General features: G+C 39.1%; 2 long non-coding RNA genes across 2 annotated transcripts; one reads left to right on the top strand and one right to left on the bottom strand.

The window, feature by feature from the left end:
- Positions 1-2,153: 2,153 nt before the first annotated feature.
- Positions 2,154-7,023, bottom strand: LOC132659614 (uncharacterized). Its single transcript, XR_009600202.1, has 2 exons — positions 6,768-7,023; positions 2,154-4,170 (listed from the first exon to the last, which is right to left on the bottom strand). It is a non-coding gene; the product is annotated as an uncharacterized LOC132659614 (long non-coding RNA).
- LOC105610274 (uncharacterized) lies at positions 4,393-20,151 on the top strand. The gene is made up of 2 exons (XR_001039052.5): positions 4,393-4,704; positions 19,977-20,151. It is a non-coding gene; the product is annotated as an uncharacterized LOC105610274 (long non-coding RNA).
- Positions 20,152-27,630: the final 7,479 nt, after the last annotated feature.

Below are 27,630 nucleotides of genomic sequence, written 5' to 3'. Positions count from 1 at the left end.
ACATGCATTCAAGTTCCCGCCATGTCTTTTCATGGCTTTATAGCTCATTTCTTTATAATGCTGAATAATATTCCATTGTACAATGTACCACACTTTATTTACCCATCAACCTACTGAAGGATGCCTTGTTTGCTTCCAAGCACAAGATAATTTTCATGTGTGTGTTCTCTTTCTTATTCCACATCCTCCTCAAGCACAGTTATTCACCTTTTACTTTCAATCTGCCTCTTTTTTGCTTTTCTATACTGCTGCCATTTCACTCTCTGGTTATGCTATTCAAACAAGCCTTCCAGCCCTGGCACCCACCAATATAATCCTTGGTCACGATAATAATGAAATACAGGGCAGCTTGTGTTCAGAATATGGAATCTTCATCTCAAAATCAATTCACAGGGAAATGTAAAGGCCAAAGCCCAGATCTGGGTTGAGGGTGATTCATGAAGGCCTGAAATAGTGTGGATGAACAGGGCCTGAAGGATGCCCCTCTGTTATATCCTGGGGAAATTAGCTCGCCCAGGAGTTCTTGGCTGACAACCTACTGTCCATATATCCTTGCCATCTGTGCAAAATTATGTTTGATAACCTTGAACTCTTCTTCCTGGTCAGTGCAAACTTCCCCTTTTGAGCTTAGTTTTTAATTTACTTTGTCTCTCTTTATTAAATCCTTAAGGTCTTTCAACTTAATAAGGAAAGTGACAACTTTAAGTTGCTCTTATTTTCCCTACGTGTCTTCCCTATGCTCTATCCGGATTGAAGGTTTTGCAGTTTTTATTCAGGGACTGATTTTGGGGGTGGGGGTTGATGAGTCCCTCATTTCTGGCTTGAAGTTCTCTTTTCTTTGTTTCCTCCCTTGTTTTCCTGGAAAACATCCTTAAGTAAGTTTCTAAGACATGATGAGGGCAGGGGGGAAAGGTGAATAAACATTCTGAGTCTTTGTATATCTGAAATGCTTTTATTCTCTAATATATTTCTTAATTTGGCCAGATATAGAACTATATAGGCTTAAAATTATTTTCCCTAATATTAAAGCCATTTTTTTTTCCATTGTGACTACTGTTTTCTAAAGTCTCTTTTTAACTGTTGGCTTGTTAATATATTCACATGTGTAACTTGGCAATTATTGTTTAAGTAGAAAATAAAAATCAACATTTATATTAATGTTAGGAGGAAAATCAGTCTAAGGACAACAGAATGAAGGAAATAAAGTCGGAGCTGATCATGTGAAATCTGATAGCAGGCCAACTTCCACTTGCATTTTTCTCTATCTAGAAACTTTTAAGATTTTTCTTTATATTTTGTGTTATAAAATTTTATAATGCTGTGTCTAAGCTGGAGTGTTTTTTCTTCATTGTCCAAGGCACTTAGCAGTACTCTTTCATCAAAATATCAATGTTCTTTAGTCTCAGAAAATTCTTTTTGAGTCTTTTCTGAGAAATCATTTTATCCTCTCTCTTTTTTATCTTTTTATGGTTTCAGCTTATAGTATTAATGGAAGCTGCAATTTTGAATGTCAGTTAGAGTGCTCAACTTTCATAAAATTGAGTCTAGGAAAGCACTCAGGTCTACTTTTTCATAATTGTTTTCTTCTTTTAACTTTATTTTTTTTTCATTCTGTGCAAGTTATAGATGTAAATTGATTTAAAAGCAAACAGCTAATAAAACTTACTTTTAAAAAGAGCAGAAACCTCCTCAACTCTTCTCTATCCTGTTTTTATTTCTATTTTAAATTCTTCTTGTTTCTGCTAGTGTTGCTTCCACGTTTCTAAATAACATGCTTACTCTGACTTTTTTCCCACTTTGGATACTATAATATCTATTAATTTCTTACTCTGAAGCCAAGGATTTAATTTTGTAATACATGCCTCTCTTTCCTCTTGACCAAAACACTTTTCCTTTCCCATTTCCCAGATATAGTCTTATCATTCCGTTTGATTAATTCAAAATTCAGTGTTTATAACTATACAGATTTTATTTGCAGATGAACTATTTAGCATACTCTAATCTCCTTTCCTATATATATATATATATATATATTTTTTTTTTTTTTTTTTCCCCCCTTGGAGTATCCTTGTCTAGCTCTTTTTCTTTTGTTTAATTTTCTAAATACCTATCACAGCTCAATGCAAAACTTTTGGCAGGAATCTCTTCCAATGCATTCAAACATATCAAATGATTTATTAAATTATCACTTGGCTGTACATTTGAAACTAATATAATACTGCAAATCAACTATTTTTCCATTAAAAATATAGCATTGGAGTTATCCCTCCTGGATGGGTAGACTTGATGCTTTCTAGTCCAGCTTTGCTGTTGTTTTTTGGGCTCTCCCTTCATCATCATGATGGAAATTCCCTTTAACTCTATCCTGTGTTAAAGACTGCTTCCTGGTTTCCATCTCCTAATTTCTCTTTCTGGTTTGCCCTTCTCTACTACTTCCAGAGAAAAGGATCATGGGAGAACATTAAAAAATATTTATTTATTTTCTTATTTTTGGCTGCATCAGGGCCTTCATTGTGGCTCATGGGATCTTCCGATTTGGTGTGAGTGGTCAGTAGTTGCAATGCATGGGCTTCAGTTAAGTTCAGTCGCTCCGTGTCCGACTCTTTGCGATCCCATGGACTGCAGCACACCAGGCCTCCTTCTCCATCACCCACTCCAGGAGTTTACCCAAACTCATGTCCACTGAGTTGGCGATGCCATCCAACCATCTCATCCTCTGTTGTTCCCTTCTCCTCCTGCCTTCAATCTTCCCCAGCACCAGGGTCTTTGCAAATGAGTCAGTTCTTCAAATCAAGTGGCCAAAATATTGGAGTTTCAGCTTCAGCATCAGTTCTTCCAATGAACGGTCAGGACTGATCTCCTTTAGGATGGACTGGTTGGATCTCCTTGCAGTCCAAGGGACTCTCAAGAGTCTTTTCCAACACCATAGTTCAAAAGCATCAGTTCTTCGGTGCTCAGCTTTCTTTATAGTCCAACTCTCACATCCATACATGACCACTGGAAAAACCATAGCCTTGACTAGACGGACCTTTGTTGGCAAAGTAATGTAATATGCTTAGTTTCTGTATAACGTGAGATCCCAGTTCCCTGACCAGGGATTCAACACACGTCCCCTGCACTGGAAGACAATTTTCAACCAGTGAACCACCAGGGAAGTCCCAGGAGCGCTTTTTTTTTTTTTTTTTTTTAGACTTTTCATGTCCGAAATATTTTTAGTCTATTCCCACTCTTGATGGATAATTTGTCTGGATACAGATTGTAATATTGGGTGCCATTTTTCTCAGAATTTTCAAAGCATTATTTTACCACCAGGATTGCCACTGGGAAATTAAGTATGACATAATTTTGATTCTTGGCTTCTGATCTACTTTTTTTTTTTTAATGATCTGAGAAGACCTAAAATATTTTCATTTTTGGTATTTTGAGAGTTCATGATCTTACACCTTGATGTGTATTTTTCTTCATTCATTATATTAAGAATCTGGTAGGCACTTTCAAGTTCAGTTTTTGGAAACGTTTCTTGGATTATTTCTTAGATAAAATCTTGCTGTTTGTTTTTTTCTACTCTTTTTATCTAGAGCTTCTGTTGGTTAAATGTTGGACATTCTATTTGGTTTTTCCTGTTTTCTAACTCTTTGACTTTTGTTTTGCTTGCAGATGACAATCTCTAGTTGACTCTCCACTCTTTCTATTACATTTAAATTTCTGATATAACATTTTTAATTTCAAAGACTCTTTCTTGTATTCTTAATGTTCCATTAAAAATAACATGTATTAAAATTTGGATTTTGTCCTGTAGCTGGATTTTGTTCCGTATCTGGATTATCTTCTCCCGTCTCTCTGGAGATAGCAATTTATTTGGAGAAGAAATTTTCTGTTTCTACCCTGTCTCATCCCTCCCAGTTTCTTTTAGTGTTGTTTTAGTTACTATCCCTCTTACTCAAGGTCTTCCTTAAATGTCTTATGTCCTCTGGACATCCACTCATACTTAAATTTGATGCGCTAAATGGCTGTCTGTGAGCTCCTAAGGGCTTTATTCCAGCATGATTGGATTAGGTTGTTTCACTGGGGCATCCACAACCATCAGTATCTGTAGGTCTTTTCTGGAAGACTGGTGATCTTCAGATTTCCTCCCAGGGGTCTAGGCTGACTTTCAGTGCATTCTGGGAGCTGAGTGAGGAAAAAGGGAGGGATCTCATTATTTAGTATGTCTGTTGTGACTTAAATGTTTCATTTTCAGTGCATCATTTTTGCCTTCAGTGTTCAGGATATGAGATGCCCCTGTTTTGGGGGGGAAAATGCTTTTTTTTTCCCCCCCTTGTTGGGTGAGGAAGAGAAAGTTCTCTGGCCGAGTATGTTGGAAGCAGTGAATCTGGGCAAGCTGCATGTGTGCTCAGCTGTGTCCAACTCTCTGCAGCCTGATGGACTGTAGCCTGCCAGATTCCTCTGTCCATGGAATTTTCCAGGCAAGAATACTGGAATGGGTTGCCGTTTCCTTCTCCAGGGGATCTTTGCCACCCAAGGATTGAACCCAAGTCTCCTGCCTTGGCAGGCTTCACCACTGTGACACAATGCAAAGTCCTTGAATCTGGGCAAGGAATGGGTCTAATTGCTTCTGGCTTTTGATCCCAGAATTGCTTTCAAGTATGAACCTGTTTCAGGCACATTCTTTTCGATGTAAGGGATATCACATCTCTTTTAGAGGTAAGTGATGTCTTCAATTTTGAAGCATTCCAGAGCTCTCTGATGTAAATAGCCTTATCCCTGATCTTACTACATTGTTGGGGTATGTTTACTTTTCCCCCTTTTTGATAGTTAGATATCCTCGTTTGTTGGCTTTATAGATTCCAAAATTTTGATGCTGTCATTTCCTTCTGTTTTCATTTTCCTTGTAGATTTATATCTTTTTTTCATATCTTCAGTCTTTTTAGTCAAGTGTGGGAAAGGAATGAAAATCAAGATATATGTCCAAATTGCCATGTTTAAACACAAGTCTCTGTTTTATTTTTAATTCAACATTTACTTAATAGGATATTAAAATTTGGGAGGACTTTAAAATAACAAAATCACTCAAAAGTCCATTACTTTAGTACAACTAACTTGAAAATTGTATATATTTTGTCATAATGTTATCCATATCATAAAGTTTCTTTCTGATTTCATTTAATGTTTCATCATAGGTATTTTAGTTTTTCCTATTGGATAACTGTAGTTATGGCTTTATAATGTATCATTGTGTTGATGTCACATTATTAACTCAGCCTCTAATGCTGGATTCTAATTTTTTCCTGTCATTCACAAAATCAAAATAAACATTTGCTTACTTTTTTTTGCCTTTCTTGATTTTTTTTCCTAGAAAATATATTCCTCACAGCTCAATAACTGAATCCAAGAGGAATGACATCTTTGTGGGTCCTGGTACACATTTCCATATTGGTTTTCCAAAAATTTTCTGCCAAATTTTAAAACCCTCACAGTGACTGAAGATTATTTTGCCACAACTATTTTTATTAACAACTTGTCCCCTTAGAGCTCTTTCCTAAAACAGAGATCTTGTCCAAGAGAGGTGCTCTTTAAACATCTTTGCTGTACATATGTTTCTGAGAATCTGATGAAGGCTATGGATCTTTTCCTCATTAAAGCAAATTCCTCCAGCCAAGTGAAGTGATATGGGCATGCATTCCCCCCCCCCCCGCCACCCCCCCCCCCCCCCCCCCCCCCCCCCCCCCCCCCCCCACCACCCCGCCCACACACAGAATTTCAGGCACTTGATGAGGACCTCTGAAGATCATTCTATGGACTCTTGTGCAAGATGCCAATCTCCAGGGAAAGTACTTTTCAGAGCTCTGAGCACCAAATTCTTTTGCTGTTGAGAAATCCAAGCAGATAAAATCTGCTTGGAATCACAGAATCACTGAGGACACTAGTTAGGGATTTATGTTGCTCTTTTCCTAAACCATCATAATTATGGTGCTAAAATCTAGGGCCATGGAGAGCGATGAGAAGCAGAGTTTTCTAATCATTGCCCAATTCCTGTCCCTGAACTTTGCTCCACTGCTTTGAATTTATTGGCTAGAAACATGATCACTCTATAGTTGGCTACATAAACTTTATCTAGTCAAAAAATGAGCAAAACAGGAAGCTTAAATGGGGACTGGGTGTGAGAAACTTGGAGAAAAATAACAGACAAAGCACGTGGAACTAAGAGTGGTCTATTCTGAAGCATTGTACAATCTTACATGATAAAATGCATATTGAGGAACTGAAATTAGAACTCTTGGTAACCATGGGAACAGCACTGTTATGGCTCAATTGTTAGAAAAACAGTGCTGGGATTTCTGTGAAATGGAAATGATTGTTTAGATAATGATACATCTCCAGTGTGGGGACAGATACTGAAGTTCCAGCATAATTGGAGATAGTTGGCCAGAATCTGAGGATTTTCTGAAATCCAGCTTTCCAAAATATCTCTCCATGAAATAAATAAAATTAAGCTTTATAGGAAATTCTGGCATTTGGCACTTTGCAATGTGACATTGAAATTTTATGGCCATAATTTCCTATATGTCCATAATTTTCCACATCCTCCTCTTTGTATTTTCTATATTTAGCAGTTTTTCAGTAGCTTGCTCCTGGAAAAATGTCATGTGAGATTTCTATTATTCTAGTCTCCAGATCCCAGAGTTAATTTTAGAAAGAGAATTTAGAAGTTAAATGCAGAGTAATCTTAGAAGAGGAAATTTATCTACATATAAGGAAGTACTTACATCTTACATCTGTGGTATCTTTGCCATGGAGAAACTTTATAATAATAAAATAATTAACTGCTGTTAAGTCACTTCAGTCATGTCCGACTCTATGCGACCCCATGGATGGCAGCCCACCAGGCTCCCCCATCCTTGGGATTCTCCAGGCAAGAACACTGGAGTGGGTTGCCAGTTCCTTCTCCAATGCATGAAAGTGAGAAGTGAAAGTGAAGTCACTCAGTCGTGTCCAACTCTTCGCGACCCCATGGACTGCAGCCTACCAGGCTCCTCTGTCCATGGGATTTTCCAGGCAAGAGTACTGGAGTGGGTTGCCATTGCCTTCTCTGAAATAATTAACATTTCATTTCAAATGTGAGATGTTCTCTCAGGAGCTAGGGTTCTTGCTTACAAATACAAACAATGCTGCCAACTTATTTTTTTTTCTTTGAATGTTTATAAAGTATTAAAGTGAAGCTCCAGAAGGTTAAGTGATATCTCTAAGGTAATAAAATTGTAAGTGCCCACCTGGTGACTGGACTTTATGCCTCAATTTCCTTGTCTTTTTATGTCCAAACCTTGTGCTCTTCCTACTACTCTACGTGCTCATTGCAATCTGTATCTGCTAACTTTGCAACAAATAAGGGCTGGTGTGTTGTTTCTGATTCTCCGCAAAATTGAGAATTCATATCACTGATGCTAATGACTAGTATACCCTTCTTCTCAATCATCACAGTCTCCTGACTGGTTATGGCTCAGGTCCAACACCACATCCTTGTATTAAACTTTCCTATTTCTACCCAGGTGGACCGTGCCTCCTTCCTTGACATTTCCACAGCATTTTATTTTACATTTTATATGCTTTTTTACAATCTTCCTCTTTTATTGTGTCCACGTTTAGTTTGGCTACTTGAAGGTATTTTATATAGGATAAAAGTCCACGTACTCATTCACTGTAGGTGGCGAGTTTTGTCAAATGATCAGACTGTGCTGTTTTCTCTATGTCTTCAGGTGACCTGACAGAAGAGAAGATGAAAAGTTGTGGAAATACAGATGAGAATTAGAAAGTGTAATGTTTTAGTCCTTTCCTTCCTTCTGAGGGAAGTTTCTATAGAATTAATAGTTTCTGTAGAATGGTTGAAAGGTTGCCTGGAAAGAAAGCTTTGGAAGAAGACGCAAAAGTATCCTTTTAGTGCTCAAAAAGGCATGAGGCATAAGCTGAATATTTTATAAAGTGGGCTTATTTTCAGTGGCTGTAAGATCTCAAAAAAGTGCAGCTCTATCAATATACATGACATTAGTGATAATCAAAAGTATCCTAAACCCCAAACACTTAATTTCTCCAAAATAATTCCTAGACATGCTCACTGCCAGATATATTGCTTCTTTCAGTATATCTGGAACATTGTTTTGTGGAGTGATCTAACTTCTGGGTAATCCTATATTGAAAAACTTATTTGAGATAAGGTGATCATAGGCAATATGGATGTGTTCTCTTTGAATTATAGTTGATCATTGAACACCTTTTCTGAAAATTCTAGTAATAAGAGATGGCTAAAAAGAATAATAGTAATAATCCTTATTATAAGGATTCAAATTTAGATAATAATGTTCTTGAAAACTAAAAAAAACAAACAAAAAGCCCCCAATACAAAAAACAAGTACTCTAGCAAAAAAAAAAAAAGCACAAAACTCAAGCAATATACACATTAATGTGTATAATAATGGTGTAATTAAGGCATTTAGACACATAATTTATAGCAAGTGTTATTCTTACCAGTAAATATTATCCTGGTAGACTAGAATCTCTGCATATGTTACCTTACATGGTAAGTGGGTCCAGTTTAATCACATGAATTCATGAAAGTGGAGGACACTTCCAGGTTGGATGGGAAGGGATGATGGACACATGGTCAAGGAGATGCTAGATTGCTGGCTTTGAAGATGGGAAAAGGGAGCCAGGAGTCAAAGAATGCAAGCCATTTCTAGAAGCTGGAGAATGAAAGGAAAGAGATTCTTCCTCAGAGTCTCCAAAAAAGAAATAGCCTCTAACACCTTGATTTTAGCCCAGTGAGAGCCATGATGAGTTTCTGACCCACAGAAATACAAGGTAACAAGCTTGTGTGGTTTTAAGCCACAAAATGTTCATTGTAATTTGTTATGGCAGCAATAAAAAAGTCACCTAATAGCTGAGACAAACTTTCTCATAAACAGCTTATCTCTTTGGATGGGGAGAAAACAATGTAATCTTTTTAAATACAAGTATCTCAACCCCTTCTGATTTAAAAACAGTTGTATGTTGAGGTCACTGATTTTCTTCTGGGTAAATGGTTGCTCTCCCAGATTTCCTCTTTTTTTATCTGTTTTTCCCAAGGTGACTCTAGGCCAGTGGAGTAGAAGGAGGCTCATGTATCTTCTTGGGAATGGGGGACAGGTGGCTTCCCCAGGAGAAGCCTTTCATTATGGATCAGTCCCCATGAATCTTTGCTTGTTGGCCTCTGCTAAATGTGCTGGTGCTATTGCTGGCCCTCCCAGACTTTGGGCATTCCCTGGGAGAATGGTGATTTGGGGGAAAGAAAAATCAGATTCAGAGAGAATCCTTTTCAGAGAGGAAAAAGAAGTAAAAATATAGTTTCTTCCTTTGCTGCCTACCCTAGACACTGCCATTGCCTCCGTCATTGAAATCTCATCCTTAATCAGCCCTGGGCTCGGCTGACCAAGTGATCTTCTTAGCAGTTCTGCAACTTATGGGGGCCGTGTGAGAACTTTTGTATCTTCTGTAAACTGTGCTCAATACATTGGGGGGCTATAAACCATATTTCAGGCTCCTTTAACCAGTGTCGTGCTATCAGTCTTGGACGATTTTGGTCCAAATGGCTCAAAATTTCTTTCAGAGGCTTTGAAACCTCCAGGCAGTTGGGTGACCAGTTCTGAAGTTCTTGGGATTCTTGTGCTTATCTGGATGTGTTTTCCCCCATCTCTATGTACAGTGTTTGGCTAAGGGTTGTGGAATTGGGTCATCTAATCTCACACTGACTCCCTTTATTCTTCTTTGGACAAATTTATGCTTCCTTGGATAAATTTTCCTTGGGCAAAAGGATCTGGATTTTTCTTTCTTCTCAACTCCAGAAAGGACTTTTCCTACATCTTATTTTCCTTTCCCCAAAGCACCAACCTCATTAAAAAAAAAAAATTAAAAAAATAATAATGGGGAAGGGTATTCCCTTCACACCACAGAAGAAACTCTGATCTATACTGGCCATGCTTGTCTCTTGATAGGGTAGCTATAGGACGATGGGATATTTGAAGTCAGAAAGATTGAAAATCCATGGATTTTTTGCAGAGGTTGGCACATTAGAGCCTACTCACTGGCTGATTGCTTATTATAGGAGTATAGCGCTGTATTGGATAGAGTATCAGAGTAGTTCAGTCATGTCTGATTCTTTGCTACCCCATGAATTGTAGCCCATGGGGGTCCTCTATCCATGGAATTTTCCAGACCAGGATACTGGAGTGTGTTGCCACTCCTTTCTCCAGCAGATCTTCCTGACAGAGGGATCAACCCCACATCTCTTGCATCTCCTGCATTGGCAGGTGGACTCTTAGGAAGCCACAGTGCTGTGTGCACTCATTTACACATTGTCTCAACTCCTTTTGGGCTACCTTGGCAGCGCTGTGTGGCCTGCACATTCCCAAATGTTTTCTATCTGGCCCTTAAGATATTATTTGTGTTCTTTGCTGGCAGTCCAGCAGTTAAGACTCTAGGCTTCCACTGCAGGGGCTGCAGGTTTGATCCCTGGTCAGGGAACTAGGATCCTACATGCCAAATGGTGTGGTCACAAAACAAAGAAACCAAGAAAGTATTTACGGACCCACATTCAATGTATTAGTAATCTGTTCTATGTAACAGATAAGCTCAAAACCTGGGAGCTTAAAACAGTAAACATATACACGGTGGCAGAGATCTGGCTGCCATAGCTGGGTGATTTTAGCTCAAGGTCGCCTATACAGATTGCAGTCAAGCTATTGACGAGGAGCACAGTCATCTGCAGATTCTACTTCCAAGCTCGCCCAGGGGGTTGCTGGTTTCTTAGTATTCTTTAGCGGCTTTTGATTTGGAGGCCTTAGTTCTTTGCCACAGGGGCTTCTTCACTGAGCTGGTCCACATGAAGCTGGCTTCCCCCAGAGCAGGTGATTTAACAGAGAGAGAGAGAAATCAGCAGTCTTTTATAACTAAATCTTGAAAGGGATATATCAGTTCTGTAGTATTCAACTTGTTAGAAGCATGCTCTAAGGGCAGAGGACACTGGGAGATGTTTGGAGGCATGCTATGACATTTAATAACCCTTCACATTTTCACTCATTTACCTCATTGTGCTATGCATGGATCTCTGCCAATGTAGCTCTGGAATTTAGGACTGCAAGAGCTAAGATAAGCCAGGTAGTGAAGTGTTGAAGTCATTTTAATTCTTATTCCAAGACAACTGTAAAGTTGCTGGTCTGCTTGGTGCCTGTGGGGCCAAATCCAGGCTAAAACTCCAAAGGTTTGAAATACATGGGAGCCTGAGTGAGTGAAGTCGCTCAGTCGTGTCCGACTCTTTGCGGCCCCGTGGACTGTAGCCCACCAGGCTCCTCCGTCCATGGGATTCTCCCCAGGCAAGAATATGGGAGTGGGTTGCCATTTCCTTCTCCAGGGGATCTTCCCAACCCAGGGATTGAACCCAGGTCTCCTGCATTGCAGGCAGACGCTTTAACCTCTGAGCCACCAGGGAGCCTAAAAGGAAGCAAATGGCAGAGATTCAGGGTACAGAGACTGGTGATAAGACTGATTTGTGGCAAGGTTAAAAGTTTCTGTGTGGTGGCTCAGTGGTAAAGAATCCGCCTGCCAAGCAGGAGACGCCTGCTAAGCAGGAGATGTGGATTTGATCCCTGGGTCCAGAAGGTTCCATGGGATAAGGAAAGGGCAACCCACTCCAGTATTCTTGCCTGGGAAATCCCCACGGACAGAGGAGCCTGGTGGGCTACAGTACATGGGTCGCAGAGACTAGGATACAACTTAGTAACGAAACAGCAGCCGCAGCAGCAGGCAGTTAAAAGGACAACAATGAGAGCTTTTGATTCGTTAATTCATTTGATATTCAACAAATAGTGAATTCCTACTAAGCTCCAGGTGCTAAGGCTTTGTGGATATAGCAGCAAACTTGGAAGCAAGGATGGCCTCGAGCAGGAAACATCTTACAGCAGGTGTTTCCTTTGTATGTTGACAGAGACAACACGTGACTTCCCAGGATTTGACCCTTTGGGGCTTTGTGGGCAGAAGAAGATATTTATATTAAAAGAGTATTTATATTAAATATTTATTTTAAAAGATAGGTTGAATAGAGCCTGTATTCAGGGATAGGAGGCAGGCCCTTAGAAACTTTTTCATGCTTCATTTATGGTCCTTCCTAGTTTAACTGAACGCTTTAAAAAATGCTTGTTGCCCCCCAAGTTTAGGATTCCAGGCACAGGTGTGGAATCAACAGAAGAGTCAATAGAAGCTATGGACTATTGAATGTATTAACACACCACCTCCTTTTTCTTACCTGTTTTGTTTAGCCATTGTAAGCACAGTCATCTCTTTCATTAGGCTCAGACCATATATATTTGTTTAACAATTAGATCTACAATTCCGCTCCAGAAACCTCCGTCAAAACCCAAACCGTTTTTCTTCCTGTAGAGATGGAGGTAGAGGAGAGAAACGGGGACAGGAGGAAACAAAATTTTCTTGGCTCATCCAAGGAAAGTCAGGTTGACTTGGGGATAGATTATAAAGACTCCAGTCCTGTGTTGGCTGGGGGAGAGCCAGGAACTGCGGTGTCCCTACCTCAAGGACACTTGTATCAACTTTTGACCTACAAATGAAGTTAATTTCCTCTATCTGTGTGACTGAAATTCCATTTTAGGATTCCATTAGCCCCAAATATTCCATCACCTATACCCACATCAATGGTTTATTGGTGTGGAATTTTTTTTACGGGTCTCAGCAGAAACTGATAGTAGGAGCTCTGTGGCACTCATAAGGTTTCTGCAGTCATGCACATTTCAAAAGGAAGGGACATGGAGGAAAAGGCAGCCATGGAAATTTGTTATTTGGAAACTGACTCTCTGAGAAAAATAGAAATGAACTTTTAAAATGAAATAATGGCAAAGCAAAATATTAAGGCATAATAGGTAGCCTTGGCTATCTCTGTGACCGTGAATCCTTTTTCTTGGAGATTGTCATATCTGATGCCAGACACACAAATGTTTTGCACTTACTCAGCAGTTAAAGGTAAGAGGTTGTGAAACTCTAAATGAGCTAGGGAAAAAAAAAAAAGAGGCAAAGGGCTGAGTTTGAGTGAGTGAAGGAAGATAAATCAGTTGAGATTGCATGTTGATGACACTCACCAGGGTTGCTCAACAGTAATATCTGACGAACAGCAAGAGAAAAAGGAAACATTTTGGCAGAGTCAGCCACCCTCAGCATCTCTCTTCAAAACCCTACTAAGAAATCCCCACTGCTGGATGAGTTATTTCCTCTTTCTGCTGTAGGAGTACAATGGGAAAAAAATAGACCCTAGAGCTGAAAGACTGAGGTTAGGAAATAGTACCATGAGTAATAACAAAATAATGAATTGGACCTGGAGGTATGGATCTTCCATCTAAAGGCTTGAATTTAGTCAGGTTCATTCTGGTACAGTGGATATTTTGCCTGACTCTTTAGGCTGTTTCGTATGGTCTTTTGTTTATAGCTATTTTTGGTTTTGTTCATTCCTTCATCTTGCCTGGAATCCAGTGGAATTGCACCTCCTCCTCTTTCTTCTTTGTCCCTGTCAAATCCACTCTCACATTCCTATGCTTTCTTTAAAAATCTAACTTAAATCCATCTTTCTTCCAAGAAAACTCAGCTCTCCCAGCCCAACTTTCACTTTTTTCTCCTTTCTCCTCCAAATATTGTTAGCCCTTTATTAAACTGGTCACAGTGTCCTTTTTCACATGAGTTACTTGTATATTTTCTGTTGTCTTTATTGAATTGAAGTCTCCAGAGGGCAAAAGTTTTGCCATGAACAACCTTATTTTTCCTATAATATTGACTCAGTGATATGAGCAATATAAAAAGCCAATATAACATGTCAATGCTTATTACAAAGTATAAACTAACTCTTAATAACTTTAACAGAGATACAAGATCCTAGACAAAATTTCTGTAACTTTCTTAAAGTTAAATTTAATTAACCTCTATCATCTTTTTTTTGGCTACACAATTTGTAAGATTTCAGTTCCCCAACTGGAGATCGAACCTGTGTCCTTGGCAGTGAAAGCTCATGGAGTCCTAACCTCAAGGAATCCCCAACCTCTGTCTTCTTTTGCTTTGCTGTGTAGAACGCTAGTGGAAGAGACAAGGTTATTTATTTTTTGGAAAAAAATTTTGGAAATGCTATGTTTATTTCAGAATCTTTTGATTAAAAAGGAAAAAAGAAAAAGAAAGTGATCTACCTGGCTTTGAGTTCCTTGGAGGCACAAGGCCATGGGGTTGTCTTGCTGGCTTCATATTAGGGCTGTGGGAGATTCTAGAATTTTTAAATTTTTTTCCCCCTTTCGTGGCGAAATCTTTTGAACAGAACTTTGTGTTGTAAAAAAGAAACAGAACGCCCATCACTAGATCCTATGGTTTTCTCTCTTCCTTTTCCCACCCAAATCTCTCAAAGGTGTTGTTTATGGCTATTGGCTACACTTTTGAGATATGCCTTCATTTCCTAACTGCTTGCAGTTAACCGACTTTGATCTTCATCACACTCCTAAAACAGTTCTCCAAAAGGTCAGTTGTGACTTCCTTTTTGTCAGAATATCTCAGCAGCATTTGCTGTTGATGACCTCCTCTTTGTGACACTCTGTTGCCTTGCCTTTGACATATTTTCTTTCCTAGATTTTCTTCTAGGGGGAGGGAAAAATTAATTTGTTAAACACACACGTTCCTCAGGTACTTCCTACACATCACTATATTTGAGCTTCATGACAACTCTCTGGGGCAGGAGGCACTCTTGCATGCTGTCACTTGAGGAGAGATATTTTTGTTTTGTCCCATTGGCCAGTTGTCACTTGGGGGTGGGGTAGGGTGGGAGTAGGTCTCCTGTGCCTGAGCTGGTTACAAGTTCCTTGAGAGTGAAATCCACACCCTCCACTTCTTCTCTGTCTCACAGTGTCTGACACAGCAAATATTCTCAGGGTTTAATAAATATTTGTTGACCAATTACAGATCAACAAATATTTATAGAAAGAGCTCAGACGTTGAGGATGAAGAGGAACTAACTCTAAAACTGACCAGTTTTTGCTAAATATTTGTTTTTCCAAGGGCTAGAAGAGACCTCCTTTCATAAGACATCTTCAGAAATACAGCAATACCCCCAAAACCTCACTCATGAAAAGATCACGTCTGACACGAAGATTAGAAAAAGATTAGCAACAGTCACATGTTGCCCAGAGTGGGTTTCCTTCCAACCGCAAGAGAACCTCTCAGCCTGGAGCGATTGAAGCCGGAGGTTTCTGGATTAGATCAGGATGATTATACTTATTATCTGCTCTGGGCAGCTTTGTCCAGCTTCTGAGTCAGATGCAGTGAATTTGTACTTTCTGTCTGATACGCTGATATCTTATCCCTCGTTTCCACGTGAGACCGGGCCGGGCCTGGTGAAACGGGAGGGGATGGGGGTGGTGCTGGCCGAGATGGGCCGCGTCACCCTCTCCATTTCCTCTTACGCTCCCTCCATGCCTTTCAGTTCCTCATTTCCCACCAGGTGCCCGAGGGCTTATGCTTCCCCGTGATCTTCTTTGTCATGGGGGAAGTGGTGGGAACCAACAGATTTTTGAAAGTGTGCCTACTCCGAAGCTTGCGCATAACCGGGCAGTCAGCGTCCTTGTTTCGTTTGCAGTCTCTTGGCAACGCCATGAAGTCGCTGTTACGAATTTTATAGCAGAGAGGTTGAAACTGAGGCTTTGAAAGGAGAGGAAGCTTGTCCAAATTCTACAGCTTGTATATACAAATATGGAATTTAAAGTTCAGCTTGTTAGACTTCAAAACATCTGGGTTTCTTGTATCGTTCAAGGTTACCTCCTATGAAGGAGAGGGATGATGGAAACTTGTTTCCCATGGAAGGCTTTGTAGCTTACCGTACACAGAGACCAGTGATTTTCCTACAGCGCCCCAGCAAATGTGCCATGCTCAGAGGACCAGGGCACGTGAAGTGGAGGAGGCTGTGCTTTCTCTCTGGGCAGGATCTTCTCATCCTTCTCTGTGCTTCCTAGCACTGCTCCTGACCTCTTCAACGAAGCATTCTTAGGCATTTGAGGTCAATAACCTGGAGTTGAACATTTAGAGACCCTTTTATTTGATGGGTGTTCTTTCATTAGTCCTGGGAAAGTGAATTGAGTGTACTAGGCCCTTCTTTTTAATGAAAGAAAACGCTTCGGTTAGAATAAAAGGCAAAACCCTTCCATCAGCACTAAGTTAATTGACCGTGGCAGTGTGTGCGCAACATTCAGATGAAGCCCTCTGCACAGGTTGATGCCGGAGTGCTCACCTGTGACTTGATGGCTAATGCAGCCTCACAGGATTCTAGAAGCTTCTTCAGGGCAAAGGTCATGGCTGGAACAGTGAATGGGTCTTCATTATGCTAGGAGTGAACATCCAAGGAATGAATATGTATAATGCTCCTGAAAATGAATCCGCTTACCCTTCAATTTTTTGATAATTAAAAAAACCCATGGATTGGGTGGCCTGTGTCTTCAAAGGGAAATTAAATCTCATTTTGATAATTTCTTTATTCTTATGTACAGTTAAATAAATTTAAGTTAAATTGTAATTAGCACTTTAAGAAAACAAAGATGAATCAAATACTGATAATTCTTTTCACCTTAATTTTTCTAATAAAATTGTAGGGTAGCAATATTGAAATCTTCACTTAATATATATATATATATATGACTTTTGCAGTGTTAGCACAGAGATTTTGCCCCTAAGTGAGAGCTTTACCATTTTTCCTAATGTCCTCTCTGAATTTTTTAAAATCAAATAGTTCTTTTTTTTTACCATGCTTATCATATCTGTATCCTTGTTGATATCCTCTTCATTAATTTTTAATAGCTCCACCTTTGCCAGTTCAGGTGTGTGTATGTGTGTGTGTGTATGTGTGTGTATGCATGTGTATGTGTGTGCATGTGTGTATGTGTGTGTATGCATGTGTGTATGTGTGTGTATGTGTGTATGTGTGTATGTGTGTATGTGTGTGTATGTGTGTATGTGTGTGTATGTGTGTGTGTGCATGTGTATGTGTGCATGTGTGTATGTGTGTGTATGCGTGTGTGCATGTGTGTGTATGTGTGTATGTGTGTGTGCATGTGTATGTGTGTGCATGTGTGTGCATATGTGTGTATGTGTGTGCATGTGCATGTGTGTATGTGTATGTGTGTATACATGTGTATGTGTGTGTATGTGTGTGTATGTGTGTGCATGTGTATGTGTGTGTATGTGTGTGTGCATGTGTGTGTATGTGTGTGTGTATGTGTGTGTGTAATCCAGGAAGTTTTCTGATGTTACTTTCATCAGTCTTATGAAATCCTACGACTTCTGCCATGTTTGTCATTTGCTCGGCAATCATTGCATCGCACTTGCCTTGTCTGGTTAAATGTCTATAGCATCTACACCATCAGTCAGAGTCAGTATTGATATCATGAGGGGACGAATAAGCTAGGGGTTAAGTAGAGTGGGGTAAGTGGTGACTTAGTATTTCAAGAGATTGATCAGCCCCTTTATGAATATTTTTGTGTTATGGTGCTCCTTTGCTTCCCTAAGCAGCTGTATAATTGTGGGATGGGGCATAATGCATGTTTTAATAATTAGGACTCGCTGGGCTCAAATAATTGTTGAATGGAATGGAACTGAACCTGTCTGGATGTTTGAAGCCTTCAGGCTTGGGTTGCACAGAGATGAACTAAATCCTCTTCCAGCTCTTTCAGTGTGCATAATGGAGCTGAACATATTCCATAACTACTGGAATGTTAAATCTCAAATCTGGAGACCTGCTTGAAGGCCCATAATTATCTCTATTGTGATGCTTTTCAAGAAGGCTAAGAAATTGAGTAGTTTTGATTCAAGGTAGGCTAAGGGGATGGTGAAACAGAATGACACCGAGGTTCCAGACCTGTCCTGTCCTTGTTAAAGTGTGCTCTTTGAAGTGTAGGGGAGTAGGGGAGGAACATCAGCTTCAGTAGACTTCAATGCTGTGCTCTTTGCTTCTTTAAACCTCATTTGTAGCTATATTCTATGTTGATATAACAACAAATAAGAATGTTTTCCCTTTTTTAAGTACTAAGGTATAATAGATCAGTGGGAGAGGGTGAGCATGCTTGCTATCCACTCTCTTCTAACTGCATATGTATGACTGCATGTTTGAATAGTATTCTTTGCAAAATATCAGTCAGTTCAGTTGCTTAGTCATGTCCGACTCTTTTTTTTGCGACCCCATAGACTGAAGCATGCCAGGCTTCCCTGTCCATCACCAACTCCCAGAGCTTACTCAAACTCATGTCCATCACGTCAGTGATGCCATCCAATCATCTCATCCTCTCTCATCCCCTTCTCCAGCCTTCAATCCCTCCCAGCATCAGTGTCTTTTCAAATGAGTCAGCTCTTCGCATCAGGTGGCCAAGGTATTGGAGTTTCAGCTCCAGCATCAGTCCTTCCAATGAATATTCAGGACTGAGTTCCTTTAGGATGGACTGGTTTGATCTCCTTGCTGTCCAAGGGACTCTCAAGAGTCTTCTCCAACACCACAGTTCAAAAACATAAAAGTATAAAAAGCAAAGTATAAAAACACTTAAAAATAATAATGTATTTTTTTCATAGGTAGGGAGAGTAATGACTCTTCCTTTTTGCTTCTTTAATATACTGCTAAGGTGACTTTTTTTTTTCCTTTTTGCTCCTATTATAATTGGATATGGAATTTTTGATTAATACTATATTTTTATTCCTGCTGAATCACAAACTTCTTGAGGGCAAAATCCATTTCTTATTGTTTCACGTGCTCAGGATCTGACATAGGACTCCATAAATATCTTTTACATTGTTCTTTAAGTTAGAAATTAATAACCTGACTTAGGGTGGAAATGGTAAAATGTTGTGGTGGAAGTGAAGTGGGTTGTACTAACTTTGCAAGGGCAGGAAATAAAACAAGGTTAACATGTGGCAAGTAGGGCAGAGGGTAGGTTCTCTGTGGCCTGTTATGAAAGGATCAGAGGCCAAAGTACAATGACTAGTTTACTGAAAAGAAAAAAAAACAAAAAACCAAATAAACAAGCTGGAACACTTTTGCCTGGGCACTTCTAAACTTGGCGTCAGTGAATAGTTAGCTCCTCTATGCTAGTGACAAGGTATAAAGTCATCTGTGTAGTCTCTTAGTCTTTCCAATTTTCACTCTTTCAAAAGTGCTTCCCTATAGGAAATGAAATCTTTTAATAACGTATCTATGAAATTTAGCCAGTGCTTATACAAGGTGATAAGTTTTTCCACTACATCAAAACTTCCCAGTGAGTGACAGACATCAAAACTTCCCAGTGAGTGACAGAAAAAGGGCACAAAGGTTTTCTGGAAGCCATATGTCTGCTGAATGTATCCACAGACCTGTGAAGACAGAAGAGTTTAATTAGAAAGATGAGCAATTTCCTGAAAAGGCCTATGCAGGCATTGGATTACATCTCATTTCCTCTAAAAGAGGCATGAAAACCATGATGATTAACAGTTCACTGTTTTGGAGCTTAGCCATTTTCCAGTTTGTCTTCACTTGGTGAGAAAGAAGGAAGGTGATGCTACTGCTGTGGAGTTGAGTTCTCTTAGTCATGAATGTTGGATTTCTTTTACACAGAATGTGTGTTAAATTGAGGCCCAGATTACTAGAGAGTGGGATTCCACTTTGCAGCTTGCCCTTGGTGAAGCTGCAATCATTTTAGCCAGGAGAATGTTCTAATCCATCCCTCCCCATTTTCAGTGGCTCAGGAAATAGAAACTAATTTTTATTTCAACTAATCCAAACTTGATGAAGAAAGGAAATATAATGCTACACATGAAAGCAGAGAGTTCCTGCCAAATCCAACATGGACTTCAAAAAATATTCTACTGATATTTGATTTACTCATATGACCTCAATCTTTTCATTTCAGAGCATATGACTGAGAACTGACTGTACTGGAAATTAAGACATGATTTCATCAGTATCAAAATGCTACCGCTGGTTTGGATGATTGGAATTGAAAGTCCTCTTTGGATAGTGTAGCCCTTAGCTTCCATTGCTCAGTGTTTTTGCTTCTTTGAAATAAAGGAAATGTGTAACCCTCATTTAGTTTCCTTGTGCTCACTTGTCTTGGTTTTTCTTCCTTCTTTGTTTTGCAAAACTGAGTCATTGAAAGCTCTCCCATTTCACCATCATGCAGACTTAGTATAATTATCAAGAAAAGAAACCTTCTTATTCTGTGTAAAGTATCAGAAATCTTAGTTATTACATCTCATTACAGATCATTGATTTGAGATAATTTTGATTTATTTTTTTAAAACAGTTGGCCAGATATTCTTGATAGTGTTGTTTTTATAGTAGTCAAGTTTAGGTAACAATTGAACCAACCACAATGTAAAAGAAAGATAAGCTGAGTGCCTGGTTTCACTTAAATATATTTGTATGAAAAAAATTATGAGCATATTCCTTTAAAAAATAAATTAAAGATTTAAAAAATATTATGGTGGGAATGAAACTTTGATGAAGATGAGATTTTGGTGTCTACTACATGAGGCAAGATAGGGAGATAGGAAACCAGCAAACTTCCTGGGTTGCTCATTCAGAGTTAATTTGGTCTGCAACATTTTTGCTTTAGTTCAGAGAAGGACCTATATCAGTGTATTATCAGGGTTCTCCAGAGAAACTGAACCAACAGAATATTTACTTATTTATGGCCTGTGTGATTATGGAGGCTGAGAAACCCCATGATCTGCCTTCTGTGAGCTGGAGACCCAGGATAACTAGTGATAAGATTCAGTCTGAATCAGAAGGCCTGAGACCCAGGTGAGCCAATGACAGCTATGAGAGTCCAAGGGGAGAAGATGAGATCAGATGTCTCAGTTCAATTGATGAAGCAGGGAAAAAAGGAACATATTCCTGCTTCCTCCTCCTTTGTTCTGTTCAGGCCCTGAGTGAATTGGATGATGTCCACCTATATTGGGGAGGGTTATTTACTCAGTCCACCAAATTCTAGTGCTAATCTCATCAAAATACCCAAATCTGTACTAGTCTGGGTTTTCCAAAGAAATAGAACTGATAGGAGATTTGTTTATTTTGTTGTTTGCTTGAGGGAATTGGCTTATGGGGTTGGCTACCCATATTAGTGAGCGTGATCTTATTTATTCCATCTTTTGTTTCAAATTCTAATCTCTTCTAGAGACACCCTCATAGACACAAAAGAAATAATATTTTACCAGCTGTCTGGGCATCCCTTAGCTTGGTCAAGTGAATACATTAAAATGTAACCATCAGAGAGCTCTCTTTACCAAGTAAGCAGTTAGGCTTGGCATCAGAACTGGAATATACAGAAGTGATTTTGGAAGGTTCTTCTGGTGATTTTGAGAAGTTTAAAACCATCTTAAATATCATTTAGTAAATCAGTGCAATTCACAGAGCAGATTTCATAAAGAGAAATTACTGTAATAGTTCCAAGTGAAGTGTTAGTTGCTCAGTCACGTCTGACTCTTTGCAACTCTGTGGGCTATATAGCCCAGCTGGCTCTTGTGTCCATGGCTTTCTCCAGGCAAGAATACTGGGATGGGTAGCCATCCCCTACTCCAGGGGATCTTCCTAATCCAGGGATCAAACCCTGGTCTCCTGCATTACAGGCAGATTATTTACCATCTGAGCCATGATCTCATTTAATTTGTAATTAAAGGTTCATATAAAGAAGCAAGGAAGAGTGTAAACTCAAACTTTAGTATAGCTAAATTTTAACATTATTCTCTTTTCTACTTTTTCTCCACTCCACATTACATTACGGCATTGATTTGTTCACCACAACCACCACCCTTGCACGCATAGATGCATACAAAATCATTTTAGCATAGATGTTCAACCAAGAGCACACAGGACATGTTTGACCATAGATGTATTTTGTTTACCTCAGCTGAGTGTTTAAAACTTAAAATTTATATTTTACTCTAAGGCATAAATATAAATTTCTGGGTTGTCTTGATAAGTGGAAAGACTTGTTATTGTTGAACATGTAATATCCATGTGGCCCTGAGAAACTGGGGCTAATTCCAAGGGCCATTTTCTTAAAGTTACAAAAAAGTGAAATTAAAAAAAAATTCAGTAGTTTTTAAAAAGCAGTCCAATGACAGGTACATTGCGAAGAGTATGTGTTTCAGGAAAAGGAGGAGGGAGTCAGCATATTATTTACACATACAAAGATTATCCTTAAATGTTTAAATTTCTGTCAAAATGAACCTGGCCCATCACACCAATGTTACCTGACTGATCTACCTTGGGAGTTTATATATTTGTATGTCTCTTTTAGGAACTCAAAAATAATGTAAAGTAATACTTTGCCAAATGAAAAAGATTTATTTCTGGGGCCTGTTTCGTGGCACTGACCTTTGTCATCATGAAGTAATAATTATGTAGGATGCACTAAGCTGGGTCTTTCATATTTTCCTCTTCCTTATGAACCCACTGACTGGGGCTCCCTAGCTCTTTGTATGCATGCCCATCTTTATCTGGGTAATTCTGTACTTGCTGACACAAAAGACTCCTGTTTCTGGGATTTGGGCTCTGCTTTCCTAGTTTGGGGTTGTTTATGTGCGTTTCTATGTATGCGTGTTGGGGAGCATTGAATGAGAAGCAGGTAGGGTGAGTGCTGGTGATGGGAGCTGGTCTATTTTTCAGCGGGATTTCAGCTCAGATCGATCGGTCAAAGACATGAAGCAAACAGCACTGTGGTTACTTTCTCAGATACTACTTCTACTCTCGGCATTAAGAAGCCTGAATTGTCAAGTTCTTTTCTTCCCCTGTTACTGTTGTGAAAGAACACTTGGTTCACAGAAGACTTATTAAGCACTGTATAATTGTATTTTCATATTTAAGATTTTTTTTTTTACAGATAGATCAAAATTTAGACCTAGAGTCTTATTATTTTAATTAAATCGAGACTTCAGAATTCAGTTAATAAGCCTCACAGGGACTGTCCAGGCTCTTAAAGGACCAAAGTCTGAGGTTTTTGACAAGGAATCCCTTCCAGTATTCTTGCCTGCAGAATCCCATGGACAGAGGAGACTGGCAGGCTGCAGTCCATGAGCTCATAAAGAGTTGGACACGACTGAAGAACTAACACTATGCTACCGCTACACGAATGCTCTTCCACCCATTTCTTTGAAATAGTGATCACACGGACACCTATATGTATCTTGCAGCTGTTTAGATGCTTACAGTGTTCATAAATTGAGGTTTTACTGAGTTAATTCCTTGCTCTGTTCTACACACTGTGAGACAGCAGAGGACCCCAACCAGATCCTGGGCAGACTAGCAAACATAAAATGGTTTGATAAAACAAAAATTTATGGCACTGAATGACTATGTCAACTTGAGGGGCCAAGGCAGGGAATGTCAGATTCTATTGCAGTTGCAGAGAAGACTATTGGAGATAATTCCTCCCATATCACATCAGCCTGAATTAGCAAATTTAGCCAGTATGGGAAGAACAATAGGGCATGGATTATACTGACTGTTCATGAAGGATCAAAGCAGTCATCAAAACATGAGAAAAATAAATAACTTAAAAATTTTTACATCATCCAAATAATTTCTTTCACCTAAATCTTTTTTTTATTTTGAATGGAAATTGTGAGCAGACACAGAGAGAGTAGAAGCCCTTTCTAGTTGTACATTTTATTCTATAATTTAGTTTTTATCCTTAATATATTTTGCAGCATGTTTTCATGTCAGACATATGTATCCATATCATTTAAAAAAGGTTCATTTCTTACTAAATTTCATTTTATGTTGTTGTTGGTGTTCAGTTACTAAATCGTGTCTGGCTCTTTGTGACCCCATGAACTGTAGTCCACCAGGCTCCTGTGTTCACGGGATTTCATAGGCAAGGATACTGGCATGGATTGCCATTTCCTTCTCCAGGGGATCTTACTGACCCAGGGATTGAACCCAGGTCTCTTGCATTGACACGCAAGTTCTTTACCACTGAGCCACCAGGAAAGCCCAAACTAATGTTTATATTAATAAAAAAAAATTTTAAAGGAACTTATAGATTGTATATTGATATTTTCATATGTATATCCGTAGAATAAATTCCCAGAAGTGGAAGTGCTTGGCCAGAGTATGCACATTTTCAGTATTTATAACCATTATCAACTTGGACTCCATGAATTTTACATGAATTTACATTCTCAAGTACACTCTAAAAGAATTTAAAATTTACCATCACTCTTACAAAAGTGTGGGCTTCCCTGATGGCTCAATCGGTAAAGAATCTGCCTGAAACGTAGGAGACCCCAGTTCAATTCCTAGGTCGGGAAGATCTGCTGGAGAAAGGATAGACTACCCACTCCAGTATTCTTGGGCTTCCCTTGTGGCTTAGCTGGTAAAGAATCTGCCTGCAATGCAGGAGACCTGGGTTCAGTCCCTGGATTGGGAAGATCCCCTGGAGAAGGGAAAGGCTATCCACTCCAGTATGCTGTCTAGAAAATTCCATCGACTCCACAGTCTGTGGGATCACAAAAAATCAGACACGACTGAGTGAATTTCACTTCACTTTACAAAAGTGTATATTGTTAATCTGATCCTCATGCTTTAAAATGTAGTAATTATTAGTGAGAGTTGAACATCTTTGATCATATATTGTTCTGCTATGAATTGCCTGTTCCAGTCTGTTCTTTTTTTTGGTTTTCTTTTGGGTTGTCTTCTTTTTACTTCTTTAACTCTATTTATTATGAATGTCAATGTTTCTACATTTGGCAAATACATCATTTAATGTGTCACTTGTTAGTACCCTTCACTATTTCTGAAACTCCTGCATGTTTTGATCATGTCAAACTGCAGAGATGAAGTTGTTTTCACCAATATTTGTGTCAAATTAATAGTAAAAATAAAAACACAGTCAAATAAGTGAGGTCAATTAAAAGAAAGGTTATAAAACCTTGACTTTTATATTGACTCCACTGATTTTTAGATTACCTAAATTCTTTTGTACTGTTAGATAAGTAATACGAGGTTGGTATAAGGTAGTGTAGATTTTTGGTCTTTCTCTCATTTCTATTTCATTTCTGCTTTCTCAACCCCCCCCCCTTTTTTTTTTGGTATTTTTAAAAACTGAAGTACAGTTGATATACAATATTAAGTTACAAGTGTACAGTAAATTAAATGATTTACAATTAAATGCTATATGTCATTTATAGTTAATATAAAATATTCACTGTATTTCCCATGTTGTACATTATACCTTTGTAGCTTGTTTTATAATGGTTTGCACATCTTAATCCTCACCACTATATTGCCTCTCCACCTCCCCTCTCCCTACTGATAACCTCTAATTTGTTCTCTTTTCCTGTGAGTCTGCTTCTTTTTGTTATATTTACTAGTTTGTCTTAGTTTTCGGATTACACATTAAAAAAGTTTTTTGTGTGTGATATCATGCAGTATTTGTCTTTCTCTGTCTGACTTACCTCACTTAACATAACACACTCCAAGCCCATCCATGTTGTTGCCAAAGGCAAAGCTTCATTCATTTTTATGGTTGAGAAGTATTCCACTGTATATCTACTCATTTATCTATCTATACTGGGCTTCCCAGGTAGCTCAGCTGGTAAATAATCCACTCGCAATGCAGGAGAGCCTAATTTGATTCCTAGGTAGGGAAGATCCCCTGGATATGGGATAGGCTACCCACTCCAGTATTCTTGGGCTTCCCTGGTGGTTCAGATGGTAAAGAATCCACCTGCAATCCGGGAGACCTGGGTTCAATCCCTGCATTGGGAAGATCCCCTGGAGAAGGGCGTGACAACCCACTCCAGTATTCTTGCCTGGAGAATCCTCATGGACAAAGGAACCTGGCAGGCTACAGTCCATGGGCTTGCAAAGAGCTGGACATGACTGAGTGACTAAGCACAACACACGTCTATCTATACTACATCTTTACGTGTTCCTCTTTTTTTTTTTTTTTTTTTTTAGTTTTTATTTTTTAAATTTTCCCAAACATGAACCCCCTCCCACCTCCCTCCCCATAACATCTTTCTGGGTCATCCCCATGCACCAGCCCCAAGCATGCTGCATCCTGCGTCAGACATAGACTGGCGATTCAATTCACATGATTGTATACATGTTAGAATGTCATTCTCCCAAATCATCCCACCCTCTCCCTCTCCCTCTGAGTCCAAAAGTCCGTTATACACATCTGTGTCTCTTTCCCTGTCTTGCATACAGAGTCGTCATTGCCATCTTCCTAAATTCCATATATATGTGTTAGTATACTGTATTGGTGTTTTTCTTTCTGGCTTACTTCACTCTGTATAATCGGCTCCAGTTTCATCCATCTCATCAGAACTGATTCAAATGAATTCTCGTGTTCCTCTTTTGATGGACACTTAGGTTGCTTCCATATTTTGGCAATTGTAAACACTGCTGCTGTGAACATTGGTGTGCATGTATCTTTTCAAATAATTATGTGTGTGTGTGTTTTTTGGATATATAACAAGAGGTGGAATTGCTGGGTCCTATGGTAGTTCAATTTTTAGGTTTTTTTTGAGAAACCTCCATACTGTTTTCCAGATGGCTGTACCAATTCACATGACCACTACCACCAACAGTGTATGAGAGTTCCCTTTCCTCCATCCTTGCCAATATTTGTCATTTGTGCTCTTTTTCATGATAGCCACTCTGACAGGTGTGAGGTGATATACACTGTAGTTTTGCTTTGCATTTCCCAGATGATCAGGAATGTTGAGCATCTTTTCTTGTGCCTCTTGGGCATCCATCTGCATGGAAAACTATCTATTAGGGTCTCCTGCCCATAAGGAAATGCTAGTCTTAAATAACACATTAGACCAGATAAATGTAATTGATATATAAAGAACATTTCATTTGAAAGGAACAGAATACTTGTTCAAGTGTGCACATGGAACATTCTCTAGGATAGAACACATGCTGGATCACAAAACAAGCCTCTGTAAATGTAAGAAAACTGAAATCATATCAAGCATCTTTTCCAACTTCAACACTATGAGGCTATAAGTCAACTATACGAAAAAAAAGCTGCAAAAAACACACACACACACAAAAACACATGGAGGCTAAACAATATGCTAGCAAGCAACCAAGTGGATCACTAAAGAAAGCAAACAGGAAATAAAAAATAAAATACCTAGGGACAAATGAAAACACAAACTCTATGGTCCAAACCTAGGGGATGCAGCAAAAGCAGTTCTAAGAGGGAAGTTTATAGTAATACAAACTTACCACAGGAGACAAGAACAGTCTCAAATAACATCAATGTAGTGTAGGTGCTCAGTCATGTCCAACTCTTTGCAACCCCATGGACTGTAGCCCACCAGGCTCCTCTGTCCATAGGGATTCTCCAGGCACGAATACTAGAGCGGGTTGCCATTCTCTTCTCCAGGGGATCTTCCCGACCCAGGTACTGAACCTGGGTCTCTTGCACTGTGGGCAGATTTACCATCTGAGCCACCAGGGAAGCCACACACCTAAAAAGACTAGAAAAGGGAAAACAAACAAAACCCAAAGTTAGTAGAATGAAAGAAATCATAAAAATTAGA

This window comes from Ovis aries, chromosome 3, assembly GCF_016772045.2.
Source record: "Ovis aries strain OAR_USU_Benz2616 breed Rambouillet chromosome 3, ARS-UI_Ramb_v3.0, whole genome shotgun sequence".
In the NCBI taxonomy this organism is placed as follows: domain Eukaryota; kingdom Metazoa; phylum Chordata; class Mammalia; order Artiodactyla; family Bovidae; genus Ovis; species Ovis aries.
Note: the sequence above shows the minus strand (reverse complement) of the source record. Positions and strands in the feature narration are given on the sequence as shown.